Here is a 25,548-nt window from a genome sequence, read left to right as displayed (position 1 = left end):
GGTTAAACTCAAAGTGGAAGTATGTTTTCTAAAATGGTCATCTAGACGTCGTTCTTTCGACTGAAATGACTACCTTTACAAAAACGACTTGTAACTTATTTTTCCGACTATAAACCTATACTTTTTCTATTTAGATTCATAAAATAGAGTTCAATATGAAACCATAGCAATTTGATTCACTCAAAACGGATTTAAAATGAAAAAGTTATGGGTAAAACAAGATTGGATAATTTTTCTCATTTTAGCTACGTGAAAATTGGTAACAAATCTATTCCAACCATAACTTAATCAACTTGTATTGTATATTATGTAATCTTGAGATACCATAGACACGTATACAATGTTTCGACCTATCATGTCGACACATCTATATATATTTCGGAACAACCATAGACACTCTATATGTGAATGTTGGAGTTAGCTATACAGGGTTGAGGTTGATTCCAAAATATATATAGTTTGAGTTGTGATCAATACTGAGATACGTATACACTGGGTCGTGGATTGATTCAAGATAATATTTATCGATTTATTTCTGTACATCTAACTGTGGACAACTAGTTGTAGGTTACTAACGAGGACAGCTGACTTAATAAACTTAAAACATCAAAATATATTAAAAGTGTTGTAAATATATTTTGAACATACTTTGATATATATGTATATATTGTTATAGGTTCGTGAATCAACCAGTGGCCAAGTCTTACTTCCCGACGAAGTAAAAATCTGTGAAAGTGAGTTATAGTCCCACTTTTAAAATCTAATATTTTTGGGATGAGAATACATGCAGGTTTTATAAATGATTTACAAAATAGACACAAGTACGTGAAACTACATTCTATGATTGAATTATCGAAATCGAATATGCCCCTTTTTATTAAGTCTGGTAATCTAAGAATTAGGGAACAGACACCCTAATTGACGCGAATCCTAAAGATAGATCTATTGGGCCTAACAAACCCCATCCAAAGTACCGGATGCTTTAGTACTTCGAAATTTATATCATATCCGAAGGGTGTCCCGGAATGATGGGGATATTCTTATATATGCATCTTGTTATTGTCGGTTACCAGGTGTTCACCATATGAATGATTTTTATCTCTATGTATGGGATGTGTATTGAAATATGAAATCTTGTGGTCTATTGTTACGATTTGATATATATAGGTTAAACCTATAACTCACCAACATTTTTGTTGACGTTTAAAGCATGTTTATTCTCAGGTGAATACTAAGAGCTTCCGCTGTTGCATACTAAAATAAGGACAAGATTTGGAGTCCATGTTTGTATGATATTGTGTAAAAACTGCATTCAAGAAACTGATTTCGATGTAACATATTTGTATTGTAAACCATTATGTAATGGTCGTGTGTAAACAGGATATTTTAGATTATCATTATTTGATAATCTACGTAAAGCTTTTTAAACCATTATTTATGAAATAAAGGTTATGGTTTGTTTTAAAAATGAATGCAGTCTTTGAAAAACGTCTCATATAGAGGTCAAAACCTCACAACGGAATCAATTAATATGGAACGTTTTTAATCAATAAGAACGGGACATTTCATGATGAAGAGGTAGGACAACATGAAGACATTCTGAATAACTCACACTCTCCAACCGAACCAGATCAAGGGGAGCCGGACTCTTCTTCAGATCGAATTCCAGTTATATCCACACATGCAGACATGATCACCTTCATCAATGATACCGATGAATTTGAAGACATTCTCGAAGCCATCCGAAAATCAACCATTGCTTTTTCGCTACCCTTAACAGAATGAATTATGGCTATCCGAGAAGAACACCACCTCTATCTCCCACGAGAAGACAATGATGTTGAAATCCTAGAAGAACGCATTCAAGACTTTATCAATTCTCTTCATGATCATATCTATCACGAAGAAAGGCAACGAGAGCACAATTTAGTGGTCTGCACTATTCTTGAGACAAGATTCTGTCGAGATCAGAAGATCATTTACTCTAAGGTTTATAACGCCTTAGCCGGATTTGCACTTCCGTTCTCACGAAACCAACGAGCACTACTGACTCTCATCCGGAAGCATATGGATCTTTCCACCGGACGCCCGACTTATCACTCCGACTTGCAAATGATCGAGGATATTCACAGCTTTTTCGCTCTCTTGGAAAGAGATAATTTCGAAAGCACACTAGAGAGGCTAGTAATTTACGTAACCATTGATCACCACGCCGATCTGATTGTCAAAGAACTACGAGACGTTGTTATGGAAGAAGCAAGGAGAAACAATCCGTTCTCTCATCTTGAACCAGACCGAGTCAACATTGCCACCTACATTACTAAGCAGATAACATGTATCTTCCAAGAATCCACGGATCCTAGTTTCACATTTAAAGCTGGATGTAGGGAGATATACTCAAAGACGGTGAAATTAATACTCGGGTCAGGGTTGCTCTTCACTTCTTTTCAGCTTCACCTCCTAGTAAATTTGTGCAAAGATACTAACTCTTACTGTGGATATCACCGTTCCGAAGACTTCGAAATTCTAAAGATACAGTTTCTGACATTATTTGAAGACCTCCGAAATGAGAACCCCACAAGAGAAATAATCACCACCAGCACTGCTTCTATGATTGACATTCATGGGTCAACCAGCAGAGCTGTGGATCATATCCTCATCGGACTTCAAGACTTATCAAGAGCCGAAAATACGCACTACTTATCGTTCAGAAAATCTTCAAGAGAAGTACCGGATCTTCTACTACTATTGGTCCGACACTTTCTCAGGATTTTTCCGCCAAGACTCACATTCCCTCAAGAAGACCAAGATCACAACCATCAGCGAGGAATTTTTGCCTTTTGAAGCATCACTACGGTCGAGCCAACGACCTTAAACAAAAGCGCTTATCGGGAGGCAACCCGTGCAATAAAGTAGAGTAGAAGAATAAAGAACGACAAATGAGCCGATAACGACGCAAGGATTGGAAACCAGCCGCATCTGCTAGGGGTATTTCTTTCTTTTTGCTACTAGCTCAAGATTCAAACTATGCCACATCCTAGCTTATCACTAAGTGTGGGATAACACCCAATAAAAACACTAGACAAATACTCCCAAATCTCCAAGTGTGGGATACACTAGGAACATTGAGAACAATGTTCGTCTAAGTGTGGGATGTTGATATAATCTTTTTATGTTGTATTATAATAACCCATTACGAAGATTCCAAGTTCTTAAGCCAAATTTCAAAATTTTTGCAAAAGAAACCCTTTTCGAAAGAGTATTTTTGAAAACCTGAAACGTTTGTCAATAAAAATAAGGCTTAAGTAAGGTGGAAATCTTGTTAGATTGAAATCTCTAATAGAGCATTGCATGACTAAGGCATTATCGACCTAAATTGATTATGGTGAGGTACCCCAAATAAGACCAGCATTCATCTTTAATGCTTCACTATTTTTCGTTGAGAGTGCTGATGTCTGTGCTCAGAATCAGAACTTGCTTTAGATCTACATCTCCAAGCAGCAAAACGTAATTCGGTTGTAATCAAAAGAGCTAGCCATTTGTTAAACATAAGCCTTCCGCACCTCCACTACTTCTACTCCACCACATCCACATTACCTTTGAAAAATCCCGAAAATGAGATTCCTTCCGAAAATCCGATGTTATAAACCTCTCAAGTATCATGGCAAAGGTCTTGAAAAAGTTTGCCGGCTAAAAGTTTCTCGAGATGAAGTCTCCAAAAAAAAAAAAAAAAATTTTTTTTTTTTGAGAAAAGGAGCAGAACTTAATAAGAGAAATGCTGAAGAGAACTCGACCGAAAATGATTATCAAATGAAGAAAAGTTCAAAAGTGCTTCTCAAAATACTTCAGCACTCCTATCTATCCAAATAAAAGTCTGTATAAAGACCACATTACCCTTTTATCTCACCCCAACTTCACTACCACTTCAGAATTCCTTTCCCATCATTGACAAATGACCTATAAAGGCTGAGATTACTACTGCTCTCGCATTAGCAGCAAGGATTTGAGTCTTTATCAAGCCTATGATGATGGGTGCAGCATGACTGGCTTTGAGTGTATTCATTTCTTAGATCTATAGGGAACCCCAAACACTAGAGTGATTCGAGTGACCCTTGAAAGCTAGCCTATGTCATGTAACCTCCTCGCATGCTTGCAGAGATAATTTCAATCCTAACATAGATGACTCAACTTATCTTTTGCTTTTATAATAAAAGCAAACCGCTTAGGCTATTAGAAAAGAAACACCAAAAATATTCTTAAGAATGAGAGTTTGCTTTAGGACAAGCAAAGTCTAAGTGTGGAATATTTGATATCGGCTAAAAAGTCACGTTTTCACCCCGGTATTAAGGCCCAAAAACAACAAAGATTCGAACTTTATCAGCAAAATACCCACTTCGTCGGTTAGAATTGAAGAACAAGTAATTACGAAGGCGGTGCAAAAAGAATCAAGAGAATCGGAGTTAAAACGAAGATTCTAGAGCGAAAACGGTGAAAGACAAGAAATCAAGTTACGATCCAGTGAATCAAGGCTGACCAACATCAAAAACGGCCTGCCAAACGGCCTGCCATACGGCCTGCCATACGGCTTGCCATACGGCCTGCCAGTATGTAAACGGCCTGCCAAATACGGCTCACCAAGCGGCCGGCCAGGAAAATGGCCTGCCAAATACGGGCCACCAAACGGGCTGCCATACGGCCTGCCAGTCGTATTTTGGCAAAATCCTAGTCTATTTAAAGGGTCTTTGTCATTCATTCCAACACACACTTCAATTCACTTCTTTCTCTCTCTTGTACAATATTAGTCATACTCTCAAGGCCTTCGACTCCGTGCAGGAAACCTAGTACCCGGAGAAGAACGCTGAAGATTGTATTAGGAGTGGTCTGGAGTCTTGAAGTTGTCACTTTTGTATTCCAGACTCGTTTAATCTACTGGTACTTCTATCCTTTATCTTATATAATGTTTTATGATATTGTTGCCATGATTAGCGAGAAGTTATCTTTAGTGTATGCTATGATGTAAGCAGTTATAATGCCGAAATAATATTATGGTCTGTGTATGCTGTTGAAATGCCTTCCGATTATGCTTTAAACTCAATCCCTTTTCCAACTAATAGAACGTAGTTATAGGCTCTGTTATTGGGAAGTCGCGAACCCCGATTCAGAGTACACTATCTGTGTCACCCCTTGGTGAGAGAAGTCTATCGGATACAAAGTAAGATCGACCGAGGCACACCTGTTGTAGTAAGTCTATCGAGCTTTGGATTTCAACTGAGGACTCTTTCGTAGTGAAACATCTGACTAGACCCTTAGTACATTGTCGGTCCTAGACCATGCTAGTGTAGTCACTAAGCATATAAACTTCGTACGTGCACACTGAAGCACAGCGGTTGTTGTAAGCTGTACCTCTGCTAAGTAAGGCCATGGAATCCGGATAGTGTTGACCAGTACACTGCACCATAATGCGGTCTCAGGCATTGCACCCTGCTTGAGGGATTCTTAGTTAATTAAGGAACTGTTTATTTAGACACATAAAGGATTGGACCGTTAGGATAACCGAACGTGTTCATGGAAGTCAGCTTGACTTGGCCATGGTGTTCTTTATGGTTGAACTCTTTTTAAGGGCCTAACTATCTTTTACCAATCATTAACAAAAGCATTGAAACGCATCACGTCTCTTGGATATGGTAAACCATGTATTCTATTATGCTTAAGAAAGTTTAAACCATTTCGGAATGTTAATACGTCACCCAACTGAGTCACTCAATTGGATGAGCCGTCTGAACGTGTATGCCTGTAGTCAGACTGCACGGGCATCGGGGGTAAGGGACGTTGCTGTCTATTTAGAATCTTCAAGCCTAATGTAGCACCCAGTGACATGTCTTATGACAGGGGCGTTTAGGGCCAGTGTAATGAATACAAGGCCTCTGCCTATTCATGAGCCAGCATTCCATAATCTCGGCAGAATAACTGATGAAGTCATAGCATGCACTCACTTTAACCTTATCTGAATTACCAATTTTATCGCATTTACTTTATCTGCCTTATAAACTAGAAAAACCCCAAAATAAATATTCACTACTCCCTAACTATCTTAGGCTTAAATATAGGTTCGATTCTACTGATATCTCAAAAATACGACTCTAGGTCATACTTCCCTTACTTATAAGGAGTAGTAAGATTTAGGCACAACTAAATATAAATTTAAAATAGTACCCTCCTCCCACGAGTGGCTGATCCTGGCGAGCCGCGGCCTGACGACACCGCGCGAATAAAAACCGTCCGTTTCGGCCATATCATATCTGTATTACATCATAACAGAAACTATTTTAGTTTATAAGTTCTAAATCCTAAAAGTTTAAAATAAGAATGTTTGAAGTAGTGTTGGTAACTGAAGCATGAGTTAGTATAATATAATGACACTTGATCAACGTGATTATATTACAGTAAGTCATGCTGAGTTTCTAAATGAAACATGATGATTCACAGATCATAACGTCATCATGTGCTATGTTACACGATTCTAGTATTCTATTTAACCTCTAAAATATCAAGAAAATATTTTCTTGATGATTCGGTCTTTTCCAGGATATTCTGGTAATTTGACAAATCAAGATCATACCATTACAATTTCCTTCTTAGAACATTAACTATGTTCATTCTGAAATTCATATCTGCGAATTCTGGACCATTACAAGCGGTGTTTAATCGCAAGAAGAGGAAACGAAAGAATGAAGCTCCGAAATAGAAATTGGAGTATAAATCACAGCAAATCGGAGAAAGCATTAACTGTGGACGACAATGATTATAGAAGGCAGAAACAGGAGTTTTGAAATATAAGGGAAGATATAAAGCCCAACAATAACCTAGAAATTACAAACCATAAATATCGATGCATATAGCAATATAAAGACACGGGAGAACTAAAAACACTATAAAACCAAGAGTATAGTAGAAGTAAATAGATTCTTTCGGAGGCAGATGAAAAAGAAGAACGACAAATATGAAAGTGAGAAGTATATCGAGAATTAGCACTGGATGGAGCATATTGACGAATGCTTTAAAATATGAGTTGAGGGAGAAAGAATAGAAGGTGTAAGTTGTCAAATAAGGAAACGAAGGGGTAGATATATAGTAAAATATCCGACAGAGCAATCAAAACAGATTATCGCATTTAATCAAAGCGGATCCAAATTCCCTTAATTTCTGAAGAACCAAATCTTATTACGAAGATTTCCTCTAAAATCCCTTAAATTTTGGAAATCAACCGTGACTACGTCACCGGTTAAGACGAACCTCCATTTACTCATTTCACTCTTTTGTAATAACTTCACTCGTACACTTCACATAAACAGATTGTTTTATCCATATTACTCGCTGATGATAAAACTCTAATTTTCAGCCCGTATGCGTCATGAAAACATACCTATTGTCAACCATGACCATCCCAATCAAATTTCGGGACGAAATTTCTTTAACGAGTAGGTACTGTGACAACCCAGAAATTTTCGACCAAATTTAAACTTTATCTTTATATTATTCCGACACGATAAGCAATGTTTGTTAAGTTAAATCTCAAGAATTTTAAATTCTGTTCATACATTCATTTAACCTCGACCAAATTATGACGATTCACGAACCATTGTTTAATTGGATATGAATATGTATATATAGGTATATGTATATATAATAAATATTAACAAAGCATTAAACGAATGATACTTTACATGAACGTATTTGTTTCAATATGTTCATCGATGGAATTAGAAGATAATATCAAATGATTAATTTATCAGATACATTGTATGATTAGGAGTCTCTATTAAGAGGTCCACTTTGATTTAGGAAACCTTTCCTTTTTAACGGTATTCGAAATATTTGGTAAAGTAAATTACATATAAGAACAAATGTGTCAATTAATGAGAGTTAGACAAATGTTAGTGGAAGACTAAATTACATAGTAATCAATTGATGTAGTTCCAAATGTACAAAAACGCTTTTCGATATAATAGAACTTGTTTATTCAAAATGTTTTTAATTAAATAAATGTAAGTTAGAATATTGGTTGTTAAATATATAGATAACTTGCAACTTATATTTAAAACGTGTTCGTTAAATATATATGTTTTCAAATTAGTTAAGTAAATGATAGTAACATTGGTTATTTGACTCGATTAATATTTAGATACGTTTTTAGAATAAATGTTGACGCATATATGAATAACATCAAATTTAGTTTTAAAGAATAAACACGTATTATAATATTTTGTAAATGATTTTAAAAGGAACTTTGAAAAACAACTAGTTTTAAAAACTAAACATTATATAGATCTTTCTAATATATATTTATATTTCCAATTGAATATATATATATTTTTACAAAGTGATATCAACTTAGCCATAAAACGTTTAATTTAAGATAATATATTTTGTTGAACAACGAGACATTGATTTATAAAAGAAAATGACCACAACACTCAATTATATAAGTTACATTTTTCATAGAGTAATTTATCGATGGTTAAGTCTAAATTTTGATAAAGGTACTCGTCGCGAAATGTAATGTATCAGTTTTCTAAACGTACGAAAACGCGTTCAAGAAATCGGAACCGGGACATGAGTCAAGTGACAACGTACAAGTTATCGGGATAAAAGTTACAAGTCAACTCTGCACGTGAATATAATATATATATATATATATATATATATATATATATATATATATATATATATATATATATATATATATATATATATATTTAAATTAATTAAACCGTTGGCAAAACCGAAGCAAACTTGTGGGCTGGTAAAATCACTCCATGCGATCGCATGGAAGACGGCATAGGTAGCCATGCGATCACATGGCCATCGGTCACAGCAAACATCTATATATTGTACTCGATTTCTGCTCTCTGGTTCATTCACTTACCCCGTATGATATTATTAATATTATAATTATTATTATTATTATTATTATTATTATTATTATTATTATTATTATTATTATTAAAATTAATATCAGTTAGGAGTATTATTATTATTATTATACGTAAAATACTACGACGGAGTGCTGTTCGAGTGATCTAAAACGGGTTTTCAAGATGGGTTTTTCGAGTAGGATAGGGCTAAAAAAATTATGGGTTATGGCTATGGAGATTATGGGTAATGTTCAGGGATATGCTCGTGAGGCTAATCTAGTGTTTATCATCTCCATTGCGTCTACGTACTTTCCTACAATATTGAATCTCAATATTGATACGTGAGCACTCATAACTTAACTTTCATATATTATTAGTGTATCCCTGACTAGTGCTCGAGTATATATGTTTATGCATGCTTGTATGTTTAATTTTGTCATTAGATAGCTTATGATAGATTATGAATTTGTTACATATGCAATTGAGATAAGGTATATGATATGCATGTCATTGGAAAGCTGGCGAAAAATTAATAACTTTTCATTTAGATATCGAATGGTTTCGATGAACGGATAAAAAGTTATAGTCAATTGAATTATCTATATTTTTAATGTATTATTGTTTAAATGGTTATCGTTATTGTTATCGTTATTATTATTATTATCTAATAATCAATATTATTATTATTATTATTATTATTATTATTATTAATATTATTATAATAATTAATATTTTTATCAAAACTATCATTTTATTATTTTATTCGTCATTATTATTATTAAAAGTATCACTAATATTAAAACCATCATTTTTATTAAAATTATCATTTTTAATAGAAATATCATTGTTATTATAAAAATCATTAGTACTATCATTTTAGTATTATTATTATTTAAAATTATCATTTTGAATAGAATTATTATTTTTATATAAAATATTATTATTACGGTTAATATTAAAAAGTATTGCCATCATTAAGATTGTCATGATTATAATTATCTTTTTATTATAATCATTAGTAAATATATAAATATTGTTATTTTATTAGTAGAATAATTATAATTATTATTACAAAATAATACAACTTTCACTTATTATTATTATCGATATTATTTTATCAAATCAATATGTGATACAAAGATATTTTTACTACATGTAATGCAATTACATTAATAATACCTATCACTATAGTTTTACGATATTAATTGAACTTCATAAATTATATTACTTAAGATATAAAAGTATATTTTTAGCATAGATACATTTTAATATAAATTTTTATTTATAAATGACTTGTATTATTTTTATTCTAATAAAAACTGATAAATGTATTTAAATATATAAAACGACTATTTAAGTTATATAATAAACATGAATAAGATTTTGTAAATCATTTTGGGTCAAATTGACTTTTGTTGACTTTTGCATATCGATCTCGAGCATTAGGATTGTGGTACACTATGACCTGACCTAAATTGTTAGACAGTTATTGACCAACATATAAATATATATAAACTTAATATAGGTTCGTGAATCCGAGGCCAACCTTGCAATGTTCAATGTCGTCATATGTATTTTTACTACAAAATACAGTATTGTGAGTTTCATTTGCTCCCTTTTTAAATGCTTTTGCAATATATGTTTTTGAGACTGAGAATACATGCGCTACTTTTATAAATGTTTTACAAAATAGACACAAGTAATCGAAACTACATTCTATGGTTGAATTATTGAATCGAATATGCCCAAATTTATCATGTCCGAAGTTGTCCCGGAATGATGGCGAATTTATCATGTCCGAAGTTGTCCCGGAATGATGGCGAATTTATCATGTCCGAAGTTGTCCCGAAATGATGGCGAATTTATCATGTCCGAAGTTGTCCCGGAACGATGGGAATATTCTATATGCATCTTGTTAAGGTCGATTATCAAGTGTTCAATCCATATGAATGATTTTTGTCTCTGTGTATGGGACGTATATTTATGAAAAATGGAAATGAAAATCTTGTGGTCTATTAAAATGATGAAAATGATCGATTATGATAAACTAATGAACTCACCAACCTTTTGGTTGACACTTTAAAGCATGTTTATTCTCAGGTATTAAAGAAATCTTCCGCTGTGCATTTGCTCATTTTAAAGATATTACTTGGAGTCATTCATGGCATATTTCAAAAGATGTTGCATTCAAGTCGTTGAGTTCAATAGAGATTATGATTAAGTAAATGACAGATTAGGTCATTTATAGTTGGATATTATGAAATAGTATGCATGCCTATCAAATTTCGATGAAATGAAAGTTTGTCTTTTAAAAACGAATGAAATGTTTGTAAAATGTATCATATAGAGGTCAAATACCTCGCAATATATCTATATGTTATTGTATTCGTCCTTATGGATTAGGACGGGTCGCTTCACAATATATACCCCTATTTATGTATGTAAAACAAAAGGTAGATAAAAAGTAAAGGGTAATACAAGAAAGTGAACAAAATTGTATAAGGTGATGATAACATTTCTTAAACTGTGTTTTTTTATCCGGAGACTATTAAATTGAAACGGATGGAGTATTTTATTTATAAGAATTGATATTACCAACATAGAGAATGATCCACTTAAATTTGATAAAATACCCAATACCCATAAATTATGTTTAACACAATTTTTATTGTTAATATTATATTTATTAGAGGGCATATTTTGAAGATACTATCAAATAATGGTGAATATATCAAAATAAGAAAATTTGGTATCTCGATAGTGGTTGTTCGAGACATATGACCGAATGTAAGTTCCTGTTAATGGACTATAAAGAAAAAGATGGTCCAGTGATTACATATGCAGATAATTCATATCGTTATCCTAAGGTTTTTGGCAATTTAATAAATGGAAATGTCATTTTCACCAATATGGCATATGTTGTTAGGCATAAACACAAATTAGTTAACATAAGTCAACTGATAAACAAGAGAAATATAGTTCGATTCAGAAGGAAAATTGGTACTATTTTTGACAAGACATGGAAACCATTGCTGACTGTAAAAAGTCATGAGAACATGTATCAAACTGACATGAATACAGTTGTCACAACAACTGATACTTATTTTTATTATCAGTCAGCAGACAACCTTAAGTGGTTATGGTACAAGAGACTCTCACATCTCAACTTCAAAGATATTCATAAACTTTCAAGTAGAAATTTAGTGTCTGGGTTGCTCACAGTGTCTTACGTGAAGGACAAATTGTATCATGGTTTTGAAAAAGGGAAAGCATCACAAAGCATCTTTCAAGTCCATCCAGATCTCATATGTTGAGAAATCATTTCACTTACTCCATATGGATCTTTTTGTTCCTGTCAACATATGTTGTGGGAAGAGATTTACACTCTTCATTGTGGATGAGTACTCTAGGTATACTTAGGTATTTTTCTTGAAGTAAAAGAGTGAAGCTGCTAATGAAATCATCAATTTCATTAAAAGAATGGAACTGTTAAATAGACAGCTCGTGAAGCAGCTAAGAAGTGAACATGGTACATAATTAAAAAATGCTACACTTGAAGAATTTTTCGCTAACAGAGGTATTTCATAAAACTTTTCTGCGGTGAGAACACCTCAACAGAATGGTGTTGTAGAAAGAATGAATAGAACTCTCATTGAAGCAGTAAGATCTATGTTAGCTGAGTCTAGGCATAAAAATTCTTATTGGGCAAAAGCTGTTAACATTGATTGTTTTACCCAAAATAAATCTTTGTTTGTTAAAAGACACCAAATAACTACATATTAAGTTCTTAAAGGTAAGAGACCATGTATTTGACACTCCCTGTTTTATTTTAAACAATAGGAACCAGTTTGTCAAATTTGATGCTAAACCTGATGAATGAATTTTCCTTGTATAATCCATCATGTCAAAAGCTTACAGGGTCTATAACAAAAGAAGGAGATGCTTTAAAGAATCAATCAAGGTGACATTTCATGAAAATATCCCCACCATGTCTTCTGGTCAAGAAGATGCACATTTACTTTTTGAAGATCCAATTCAGCAAGCTCTTGACGATGAAGAACCAGTATAAGTACCCTCTCATATCCCACCTATTGGGTTCTCCGATGATGAGTTAGATTTATCCAACTCATCTGTCTCTAAACTAATTAGACGTGCTCACTCTATTGAAGTGTTACAACTATAGCAAGGTCTTACTGGTTTTGAAGGATCTCAGATTTGCACTGGTTCTACAGAAGAGACATGGGAATCAATTAATGCTCTGCATACTAATGTGCCTACGGATGATCCTGATGTTGTGTATTCAACAACTAATTCACCAGTCCACAACACAAATGGACTAAAGAGCATTCAATTGATCAAATCATTGGAAATCTGGCTAGTGGAGTGAAGACTAGACGACATGAAACTAGTCATTTTTGCATGCATGTGATTTTTTTGTCCACTATTGAATCCACGAAGGTTGAAGATGCCTTAAATGATCCAAGCTGGACAGGAGCAATGCAAGATGAGCTTTCACGAAGGTTTTATAAGTAGTAAATATCTAAACCATATCTATAAACTAGAAAAAGCTCTTTATGGCCTTAAACAAGAACCTAGAGCATGGTATGAGACACTTCATGTGTAACTCGACAGTTTAAACTTTAATGTTTGAATAATTGATACCGCTCTCTTCTTAAAGGGGATTGATGGTGATCTCTTACTAGGTTAGATTTATATGGATGGTATAATTTACAGTTCTACAAATAAAAAACATTGTTAAGATTTTTCAAAACTTATGTCTAGGTCATATGAAATGAGATTACAAAGAGTTCTGCAATATTTTTTTGGATTGCAAATCATACAACTTAATGATGGTATTTTTATAAGTGATGATAAATATATCAATGATATGTTAAAGAAATTTTGTCTAACTTGTCTAAAAGACATATGGACTTAATGTAGGCAACTATCAAAATTGATGTTGATCCCAATGGTAAATCAGTCAATATCACTGAATATATAGGTGTGCTTAGTTCCCTACTATATCTTACAGCCAACACACCAGATATCATGTTCTCCACTTGTCTAGCTATCCCTATGGAGTCACAACTGTTAGCTGTTAAAAGGATATTTAGATATCTAAAAGGTAGTTGCAAACGTGGTGTTTGGTATCGCAAAGACCGGGAATTTAATCTAATGGGTTATTCAGATGCAGACTTTGCAGGGTGTAAAAAAGAAAGGAAAAGTGCAACAGGAGGTTGTCAGTTTCTAGGTGGTAGGCTAGTCAGTTGGACAATCAAGAAATAGAATATTGTGTCAACATCTACTACTGAGGCTGAATATGTATATGTTGGTAGTTGTACTGCTCAAGTGATGTAGATGCAAAGCCACTTAAAGGACTATCATGTATATATATCACAAAAACTCCTATCTCATGTGATAACACCAGCGCCATTGTCATCACCAACAATCCTGTAATGCACTTTAGGACCAAGCACATAGACGTACTATATCATTTTTTAAAAGATCATGTTCAGAAAGGAGATGTCGAGCTGCATTTCATATCAAGAGATCAACAGTTAGCATACCTATTACAAAGCCACTGGATAAGAGACGTTTCAAGTATCTCATTTATGAGCTAATTATGCTTGAACTTTAATAAGTTATAAATAATTTGGTTGTAGTGATGGTTGTACAATGTACAAGATAAACTAGCAGTGCATACATTGTTGTATATTGCTTGTACATAAGTATTGGTCAACCAGCACCACAAGGTTTTCTACTTAACCATATTTACGAATATATACATGATAAATAGCTGACACGTTGATAATGTTCTTTATTTAATAGAACTCATTTATTCCCATTAATTTTAAATTAATTTGAAACAAATTAAATGCTACAAATGATTTGTATTTGATATGGAACAAATTTGATGTATCAAACAATTTGAATTAAATATCTTAGCATTTAATGCCTAATGAGAATAATGAGTGTTTAGCCATTTATATGTCCACCAACCGTCTGAAACTCCTCGAAAACGTGCGCCAATGTCCAATCAACTCTGCTCACGCCCCTACAGACCTGAATTTTCTCTCTCAAACACTTTTTCACCAATTCAAATCGATTTAAACCTTCTGTTTTTTTTTACTTTCAAAAACACACGTTCAAAATCCCTGAGTTTTATTCTGGATTCAAAACTCCCTAATCTCTCTTCATCATTTAAAAATCAAAATCAATGGCACAAGACAAGAAAATTTTCCACTCTTTGAACTAGAAAGATAACTTAGTTTATGCCACCACGTCTCCTCCTGCTCGTGATATCAAAGTTCAGGTTGGGAATTCTGCTCTTGAACTACATTGCTCTTAATCATACTGAAAATAGTTATGAAAATGCAGTCATTTACTTCATCTAATCATCCATCTGCTATGCACTCATGATGAACCCAATTGCTATCACTTCGGTGGTGTTTGGACGATTCTGGTACACTTGTTGTTTAATCGTACCAAGTCAGGGTCTAATCAGAGGTCGTGTTAAAGTTACTTTGCAGGACTAAATCACTGTCGATTCTATTCGTGATGCTCTTCGTATTCCAAATGATCGACCATTTGTCAACAAGACCAACAACAAGTCCACCCGTGAACAAGTTCTGGGTTATATTCATTACGATGGTGCACACACCGCCAACAGTCCTCAAAGGAAGAACATACATAGGTTTTGGTCCTATTTGTTTGGTGTTCTGGCAATGTGCATGAGCTTTAAGTGTGGAGCTTTGATCATTTAAGTGACTTTGAGCTACAAATGGGCCATGCCCTAATGTTTGGACGAAACTGCAATTTTGCTCTTCTCATTTTTGTAAAAATGAAATATATTATTGAGAAGAAAAACAAAGGTCGGATTGTCCCTTTCCCCAGATTCCTAACTTTAATTTTTCATCACATTCTTGTGGATGTATTTCTGGCGCTGCATGATAATATGGATACCCTCAAAACGTTAAAGGGTGGATTGTTAAATAAACCTTACGTAAGACCATATCATGGTTTGACACCAACGATGCTTGCTGCTATTCCAACACTTTTAGAGAAGCCCTTAACTTAACCTCTAACGTTGCTGCTGCTGAAGGGGAGAGTCCTCAATAAGAGCCAGTGGAAGAACCTCATGCTGGCTCCAAAACCCAACGAAGGGACAACCATAGTCTCAAATACTGGTAAAGTAAAATTAGTTATAGAATCCGGTACATCTCTAATAGAGCCAACCCCAATCTTATCGACTGATTCTACTAAGTTTGTTATGAAATATGTTGCTCAACAATTTCTTGGAGTCCGGTCATCCGGAGTGATTGCTACTGACTCAGAGCAGGTTATAGGGGAGACATTACCAGGCTCAACTGTTGTGTCTATTAACGACAAAGTTACAGAATCTGGTGATCCTATTGACCAACTAGTAGATGATCTAACATAATTTCCACTATTGTGTCTGCTGTTATTCCTGATCAAACTGGATTAAAAGGTAAATTGATTTCTCCTTATCTTACCGGTTTCAAAACAAGTGTGAAGAGTAGTAGCAACTCATACTCCTATTACCAAGCACTACCACAATTTTCAAAAAAATATTTTCGAAGGTATTCTCTGCTGACAGTACAACCAGCATAGAACATACCACACCCCCAAAGAAGCGACAGGAAAACTCCTAATCATGGGGAGTCAGCTCAGCAAAATTCACAAACAACCTAGACCCTATATAATGTAGATAGGAGTCGCACTATACCATCTAAACCTGACCAATATATTACACAATCTGAGTTAACACATTTCGATAATGAGTCAGCAGAGTCACAACTTTAAGTACAGATACCACACTCCGTCTCAAATGAAGGAATGACTAAAACACACGTCATTTTACAGAGACCAACATCATATGCAATTATTAAGTCAAATTTATTTGGTTATACTTTTGTTAACTTAAATTGTCTTGTTACTCGATTTGATGTGTTTACAGATCAGTCTGTTACTGCTACTGAGCCCTATGTATGTAAAGTCCCAGATCTTGAGGAATTTTTTTCCCAAAGTTCCCCTTTCAGAGTTTGAGCTGGCTCCCAAAGAAGCTCAAGTGTTTGGTATCTTCCTACAACCTACATGACAAAGAATTACTAGCTATGAACTTGCAAGTTGTAGAAGAGAATCAGATGCCGGCACTTGAAGATCTGGCCACTTCTTGTAAATCAACAAAATCCAAAATTTAGTACTTGGGCTTAACCAAAGGTTGATGCTTCAAAAGGATGGTACTCCATGATGCTGTCGATGAAGAGGTTAAAATTGAACTTAAGCCTGCTGATGATGATGATGATTATGGTACTTCAAATCCAGCTAATGATAAAGATGGTTTATAGCCTATTGATAAAGGAAAGGGTAAAATTGGTGACGATGGTAATAATAATGACAATAATGATGATATTGCACCTTCATCTCCACCAAGGATCATCCTTCGAGCTCATTCACATCTACCTAGTTCCATGAAAGTGGGTGAAGTTCAAGGTCTAGCTAACTTAGCTTACAGTGTGATGTGTCTCAGCTTCTACCCTCAATTGAGCAGTCTATCTATCAGGTAGTAGGAAAGGATTTTTAAACTGTCACTGACTCTGCTCCTCCACATGCCTCCATCACTACCGTTGAAAGTCATTTAAAGTAGCTTGCAGATTTCTCAAATATGGTTGCTCAAGACATTCACCAACACCAGGTTTCTTCTGCTGATCTGGGTACTAAGATTATGTCCCATGAAGAATATATGGCCGATATCTCTAAACTTCAAACTGATCTAGAGAAAGAGAGAAGAATCGGCTGGTCTAGTGATTATGTCCCTTGTAGAGTTTGAGCTGGCTCCCAAAGCATCTTAAGTGGTTGAGCAGTTGTTTGTCAAACACTTGGATACTCTCCAACACATTGTGGAATGGCATGCTGACTATAGAAGACATATGGAGCAAATCTCAATGATTGCCTCCAGAAATGAAGTTAGACCAGCAAATCTGTGTCGCACTACAAACAAAATAACATTTAATTGCATATAGAAAGTGCCACGGATAGGTTACAAAGTGCTACTGCTGATTCCTGTAAGTAATTAAGGATTTAATTATGACAAAATATGGTTATTAACACTAACTGTAATATGCAACCAGCATAAGTTTACTTAAAATTGTTCTAAGTCTTGAATAGCAATGTATGTTGTGTCTTAGTATTTATAATGTGTTGCCTTAGCTATGAGCACAAGATAGTTAAAAGTAATGGGTTCTTCGTGATCAGCATAAGGATGAATGCTACCCAACAGAAGACAATAGAAGAACCAGCAGAAGACGAATCGGCACAAAACACTTAGAGGAATTATATCCATCAATGACATAGTTGTTTCATGCATTGTCTATATCAAAGCATGCTTATTCAACCGACATCGAAGACTAAGTTGAAGAGAAAGGGACGCCAGTCGGCGGTTAACAAGTGTCCATATATTTTGGGGTGTTCCTGAATAGCTTTAGAACATAAAGGAACCACGTGATTCCATACACAGTTGTCAGCTGAAGTACAAACATCCATCTAACCAGCAGGAAATAGAACATTTACATGGTTAATAGGCTCTCTATAAATAGATAACCCCACTAATATTTTTTTAAGGGGTGTGGGATTTAAATTAGCTTGGGTCTGTAAAAACTTGTATACGCTATTAGTGTGTCTGAGGTATCCAGGTGTAATTTGTATCAACCGGTTATCTCTTTCGCTACAAGATAACCACGATTTTTTGAGATTTTAATCAATAGAAGAATAAGTAGAAAATTACTTGGACTCTTGATAATTTGATTTGCTTAATTATTTCAAAACATTCTTAATTAGCAAAATAATTGTATTCACCCCTCTACAATACTTCATGTTGTTAATCGGGACCAACAACTGGTATCAGAGTGTTCAGTTTTTATAATTTATATCTTGGATCTGAACCTCAATGATGGCCAACTTTCTAAATGCATCCTACCTCGAAAATGGCTCTACTAATAGACCACCAAAGTTCGATGAAAATTAATATGAGACTTGGAGAGATAGATTGATGTTTATATTGAATCAGTTGAACCCCTCATGCCTGGCATTGTAAAAACTAGACCTTATGTCCCCACTGAAACTCTTTCAGCTATTCAAGCTACTGAAGACACTTCTGGCACTAAACAAAACCATAATAGCTATCTCTTTAACTAATCATGTTTTAAAATGATTAAAAAGAAACCAACAGCTAAAACTATTTTTGACTATCTTGACCTAACTTATGAAGGAAGAGATGAGGTCATACGAAACAAAATCATTTTTAAAAAAAGGGATTATGAAATATTCTTAGCTTTCAAGAATGAGACAATGAAAGAAACCTTTGTCAAATTTAGCACTCTGATAACTCATCTTGAATGTGTTAAGTTTTACATTGATTTTGAACAAGTAAATAAATTTCTTGACTCATTACCTGTTAAGTGAAAACTTGTTACTGGCCCTGTTAGGACAACTCAAACCTTGTAATTTTTTTATATGTCATCTCTGTATGGAACCCTATGAAACCATGAGAAAGAAGAAGCAAAATTTGAGTAGAACCTCAACGAGAATTTTCAGACTACTTCAGGTACTTCAAAATCTTCTAAGTCAGAAGATGTTGCCCTTGTTGCTGCTTTTAAGAAAAAAGCCCAGAAAGCTTTGCTAGTTCAAACGCTACTGTCCGAGGAAGAGAAAATAGAATGAAGTGAAGTGAGTGTGACTGAGTCAAAAGAAAGCAGTGATGGTGATGCTGCGAAAGGATTGCTGAAGGTATATCTCTGCTGGCTAGACGTTTCAAAAAGTTTAGTCATAAGAGGACCAACAGACCTTACAAATTCAGCAAGAAGCCACGTTTAAGTAATTCTAGCAAATCTGATGTTGGCCCCAAATCAGAATGTTAAGAATATGGCAAGGTAGGACACTTTGCATTTGAATGGATGTGCAGAAAACCATTCATGGACCAGACTAGAGAGATTTATTGATAAAATTCGTGCATACATGTATGAGTTACAATATGGTTCTTTTATAGGGAAAAATAAATAAGGAAACAATTTAACTGTAAGACCCGAGTATTTGTAGTGTATATAAGTGTAATGTTCGATACTTGAAACGGGGTTTTGGTTATATATTTAAAAGCAAGAAAGAAGCTGAACTGGAGGTGTCGCGCGCCGCGCGGCCTGGTGGCGCGCCGCGCCATCTGTCTGCGACAGATTCTCCTCTTCTTTTAAAATAGATATTTTGAGGGCATTTTGGTCAAAACACATTGGAGCCCGAATTTAATGCCTTGGATCAGTTTTGGAGCTTCATTCACTCCATTCCCAACAACCTTATCTTCTCCAATTAAACTCTAGAGAGAGAGTGCAATCCTTGAGAGAGAAAGCTCCATTAAAGGGTGAAAGAGGTTGAATCAGGTCTTGGTGCAAGTTATAAAGTCGTTCATCTAGTCGATAGCTACGTGGTGATTGTGTTGGTAAGTTATAAAACCCGCTTTCTTACTTTAATTGATTTAAGGGTTAGGGTTTGGGCTAGTGATGAACCAAAGACCCATTTTGTTAGTATTTTGGGGATTTTGGGTGAATATGGGTTATGAATACTCATTGATGACTAACCTAGGGTTTGAATGTGTTAATTGGACCTTTGAGTCTTAAATTTGGTTAGTTAGTTGCTAGAACACTTTAATAATATGTAAATGGGTGTTATTGGGTATGGATGACCCAAATGGGTGTGTTGACCTTGAAATGGGTCAAATGAGTCTTTAATGACCTAAGTGGCCTAGCAAGTATGAAAACGAGTTAGCCTTGCGACCTAAATGTGTTTTAAACCCATCTTGACGAATGATTAGGGTTTTGATGTGTGTTGACCCAATTTAGGGTTAAGGGTGCAAATGGGTTGAAATTGCACCTTGGGTCAAAATGGCTTAGAATGGTGAAAAGGGTTTGGTTGACTGACTTGAGTTTGCGTTTGATGATGTGTATTATATGATAGGTACGTTACTTTGAGGTCTTGCAAGCTCGGGTATCTTTTCACAAGACTTTGAGGTGAGTGGAATAATTATATGCGTATGTATATAATGTGTCTATTTGTTGTAGCATGAAATGTGTAGTGTCGAGGTGCTAAGACACCATGTTTCACGTGAAGAGTGTAGCATCGAGGTGTTAAGATGCCACTCGGGTGTAGCATCGAGGTGTTAAGATGCCACCTAGGAGTGTAGTGTCGAGGTGTTAAGACGCCACTCCGTAAATTAATGAGTGATGCATCGAGGTGTTAAGATGCCACTAGGGGTGATGTGCCGAGGTGTTAAGGTGCCACCCTAGGGTTAGTGGTGCGAGGTGTTAAGTGCCCTAATGGATGTTGTGAACACCGATGGCGTTTTCGCGAGCGTCGTTCCCTTGTACTATTGGTTAACCATGGTTATTTGTGTTGTAAGCATATTATATTATTCGAGTTATATTCATATGCGGTTGTTATGCTAGCTTGTGGTATTGGAGATTTATAGCTTGTTATCGTGACGATAAGCTAAATGTGTATGCTAGCGTGTTTGCTGGTTGGTGTGTAAGTGTATGCAAGTAGGTATAATTATATATGTATTCGTATAATTATTGCATTCACTAAGCTTTGCTTACCCTCTCGTTGTTTACCATTTTATAGGTTCGGTTTTGGACAAGGGTAAGGGCATCGTTTTGGACTTGAGATCCCGCTTGATGCTAGGGGACGCTTTTGGCTTTAGTAGCTCTTGGAGTTTGACCGATAGTTGGGTAGTTTAATCCCAAACACCATGCTCATTGCGTAGTTTGGAACTTAAACTTTTTGGTGGTCGAAACTCTTAACTTGTACTAAACTTGTAATTTGGGTCGTGTGGGCCCCGCTTGTAAAATATTGATTTTATGTTTGAAACAGGTTAGTTTTACATATTTGGATGTATGGTAAAAAGCGTTTCGTCTAAAAGTGTCGGGAACTAGTCAATCTTTTTCGCATTTAAAAACTTTCCGGACAGTCCACTTTGGCGCGCCGCGCCCCTACCTGGCGCGCCGCGCGGGTATGCTGCACATAATTTTTTTTTTATTTTGTATTTTCGCGTGGTTTGGTCGAAGGTTGGTTTGGGTTGTTACATTAACGAGCAAGAAATTCGTTTCTAGAAAATTTTGGCCACCCAGGTGCAGTCTCGCGATCGCGAGCTTCTCCCCAGCATAACTCTTGTGTTCGCGAGTTATTGTTCGAGCATGAATCCCAGTCACGACTTGTTTCTCCCACACGCGACACCTGATCAAGTCCAAGTCGGGCGATCGCGACTTACTCCTTTGGGGTCGCGAGTTGTACGTACAGCTGCAGCAGTTTCTTGTTTTGATATTCTTCACCCTGCACCATCCAACATGACCAAGTCTATTAAAGGACGCATCCAATGGTATAGGCGCCTAGAGAGCGCGGTTATACCTTGTTTCGTTATTAGCATATAGATGTTTTGTTATCTAGTACGCAGATCAAGACTTAAATGCATATTTCGCATAGGCATGCGGATACGCGTATCATTATCTGTCTTAATAGCAGGGAATACGTACTTTGATTCTTTTGTAGATTCCGATTCAGAAGTCTCCGATTCCTCATATTGCATCTTCCCATCTTGATTTCCTTCATTGATTTCCCCACCGATTTTGCAATTTCATAAAACCCAGATGTGTCTTGTGATTTTTTCTTCTGGTTTCCTTCATGTTTTTTCCACGTGACACAATTACTCACGATGATGAACACCATAACCAACAGAGAATAATTTTTGTCGTGAACGGATGGTCGAAAAGAAAATCTTTACATGGGCAGAAAAAACGATGTACAAGTCAGTGACTTTTATAACCACATAAGTCGTATTTATTTATATTTATATATAAAAAAAACATTTATGGACAAAACAAGTAAGATTTGACAAACCACGTAAACGATCTTTGTAATTAAGCCGAAAAACAATTCAAATTATTTTGATTAGTTGTTTTACATAATGGGCGCTTGGTTAAATAAGAATTGAAAGTGTAGTAGAGCGCAAATTAAGGAAGCCTCGTCAGCGGTGGTGTCACGTGAGTTACCAGATACTGACTGTAGCTATACCACATGTCATAATCCTACTCTTGCTATCTTTAAATTTGAAGGAATTGGTTAAATAAACCAGTATACTTAGATAAAAAAACCAATCAACTATAATGATTACCTAATAATATATTTTTCATATTAATATGGAGTACTTTGTATATTATTTTATCATATGTATATACTGTAATAATTAATAATTTAATAATTCTTATACTTATATTCTTGTATATTGTTACTGGTATTCTCCGTAGATTATTACTATTATATTAAATCTTCAACATATATCCATTCAAACATCCATCGGTCCATATTACTCTGTAATATTAATCCCTATATCCATAATCCATTCTATTTTTTGACAAATCATTTCCATTTCCATTCCATACAGAAAAAAATAAAATAAATAAATACTCCGTATATGATGAAAATAACCTTAAACCCAGCAGTCCAACACCATTCTCTACCCTCAACTTTCTACAATTCTTTCGCCGACCACCTTCCGTCACCGTTGCTCTCCGACCACTTCAATTCGCCGCCAGAGTTCGAATGATTGTGTGATTGGGTTCATCTTGTTAGGAAAATGATTTCAAGTTTAACGGTGGTGGTGGTGGTGACTTCTAATTTTTTGGGAGCTGAGAGTTATCATCGTTTAAAAATTAAAGGGATGTTTTGAATTTTAGAGAGAGAGAGTTTAAGAGAGAAGATGAAAAGTGTAATCTGTGTTAAAAAATATTACTGGTACTAGTGAGGTCGAGAGTTATCATCTAAAGATAAAAGGGGTGTTTTGAATTTTAGAGAAAAAATTAAGAGAGATTAAAAAAAGTGTAGTATTTGCTAAAATAATTAATTTGTAGAATATATATTTTCTGTCAGAATTTTTTGAAAATAACAAAATAGTTTGACCAATCTTGTATAGAAATTTGAGCATCCTGGTTTATTTGGAAATCTTGTCTAGAAATCTGAAGAGTCTGGTTTATTTATAAGCACCCAATTTGAATGCGGCATCTGGTTTCACGTTTGAGGTTTCATATCAATATTCTTATTCTTATTACCATTTGACTTTTCCTCGTATCAAATAGGCTTTACCCAAAACGACCCTTTGTTTTATCATTTATTAACACTTCATCGACTTCATTTCGAAAGTAATACGGAGTAATGAATATGTTGTTTTTTTTTTTTTTTTCCTTTTATTTTTTTAACAAAAAATAATAATTTTATATCGTTAATAAATTTAAAATGATTTAATAACATAAATTAGGAGGTAACATTTAAATATAAGTATATATAATATAATGTATCATTTTAGTTCATGTTTCATAATAAAAATGAAAATGAACTATACGTGAGAATAAAACAAGTTTTTTTAAACAAAACTTTAATATATAAAAGCTAATTTTAATAAATATTCCATGAAATCTTTTTTTGCCACCGTTACACCTTTCACTAGACGGACAACACTTGATGAGTTGATGATGAAAGACTGACAGGTGTTCATGAAAGGTGTTTATGTAATGAAACCGTAAGGCTGCTTATATGACTTCTCTCCTTCGTCAAAGATTCTTTGAGTGGTATTTTATAAAATGTCACAATATATATATATATATATATATATATATATATATATATATATATATATATATATATATATTGGTAGGATCAAGAGGGAAGTAACCATTCGGGAGAACCAAAAACTTTTTTTTTTCTTTTCGTTTTTTGAAAAAACTTTGTTCACGACCATTATAGATGAGATGAAAATATGAACATTTAGTAGAGACACTTTGTGATAAATGTTTTTATTTTGGCGGGAAAACGCTCGAAGAAGTAATATATAACAATTATCGTATTTTTCGAGCGTATTTTGAGGTTTTAGCTATTGGGGTTTAGATATTAGGGTTTAGATATTAGGGGTTTAGAAATTTAGGGTTTAGGGTTTAGGGTTTAGATTTAGGATTTAGATTGAGTTTTTAACACGAACGGTTTAGAGTTTAGGGTTTAGGGTTTAGGGTTTGGTGTTTTGGGTTTATGGAATAAACCCAAAACACCAAACCCTAAACCCTAAACCCTAAACCCTAAACCCTAAACTCTAAATCGGGCTAAATTTTACTTCACAAAACATGAAAAAAAAACGTTCATATTCTTCACGATTAATATTATCTTGAATGTTATTTTTGTCGATCGTTTTCCCGCCTAAATAATAACATTCATCACGAAGTGTCTCTTCTAAATGTTCATATTTTCGTGTGATCTTGATTCCGGAAAAAAAAATTCAAAAAAAAAACGAAAAAAAAATATTTTTTGCTTCCCCCCGCTTCCCCCCGATTGGTTACTTCCCCATTGATACTGCCCATATATATATATATATATATATATATATATATATATATATATATATATATATATATATATATATATATTGTCCCTAGAAATTGTTTCTAGAAAAAAATACACATTTAAAAAAAAAACCTGCAGCATGTATATTTTTTTTTTAACTTTCAGTATACTCACTTACTTTTTACCCATT

Source organism: Rutidosis leptorrhynchoides, chromosome 2 (genome assembly GCF_046630445.1).
Source record: "Rutidosis leptorrhynchoides isolate AG116_Rl617_1_P2 chromosome 2, CSIRO_AGI_Rlap_v1, whole genome shotgun sequence".
Classification (NCBI taxonomy): Eukaryota; Viridiplantae; Streptophyta; class Magnoliopsida; order Asterales; family Asteraceae; genus Rutidosis; species Rutidosis leptorrhynchoides.
Note: the sequence above shows the minus strand (reverse complement) of the source record.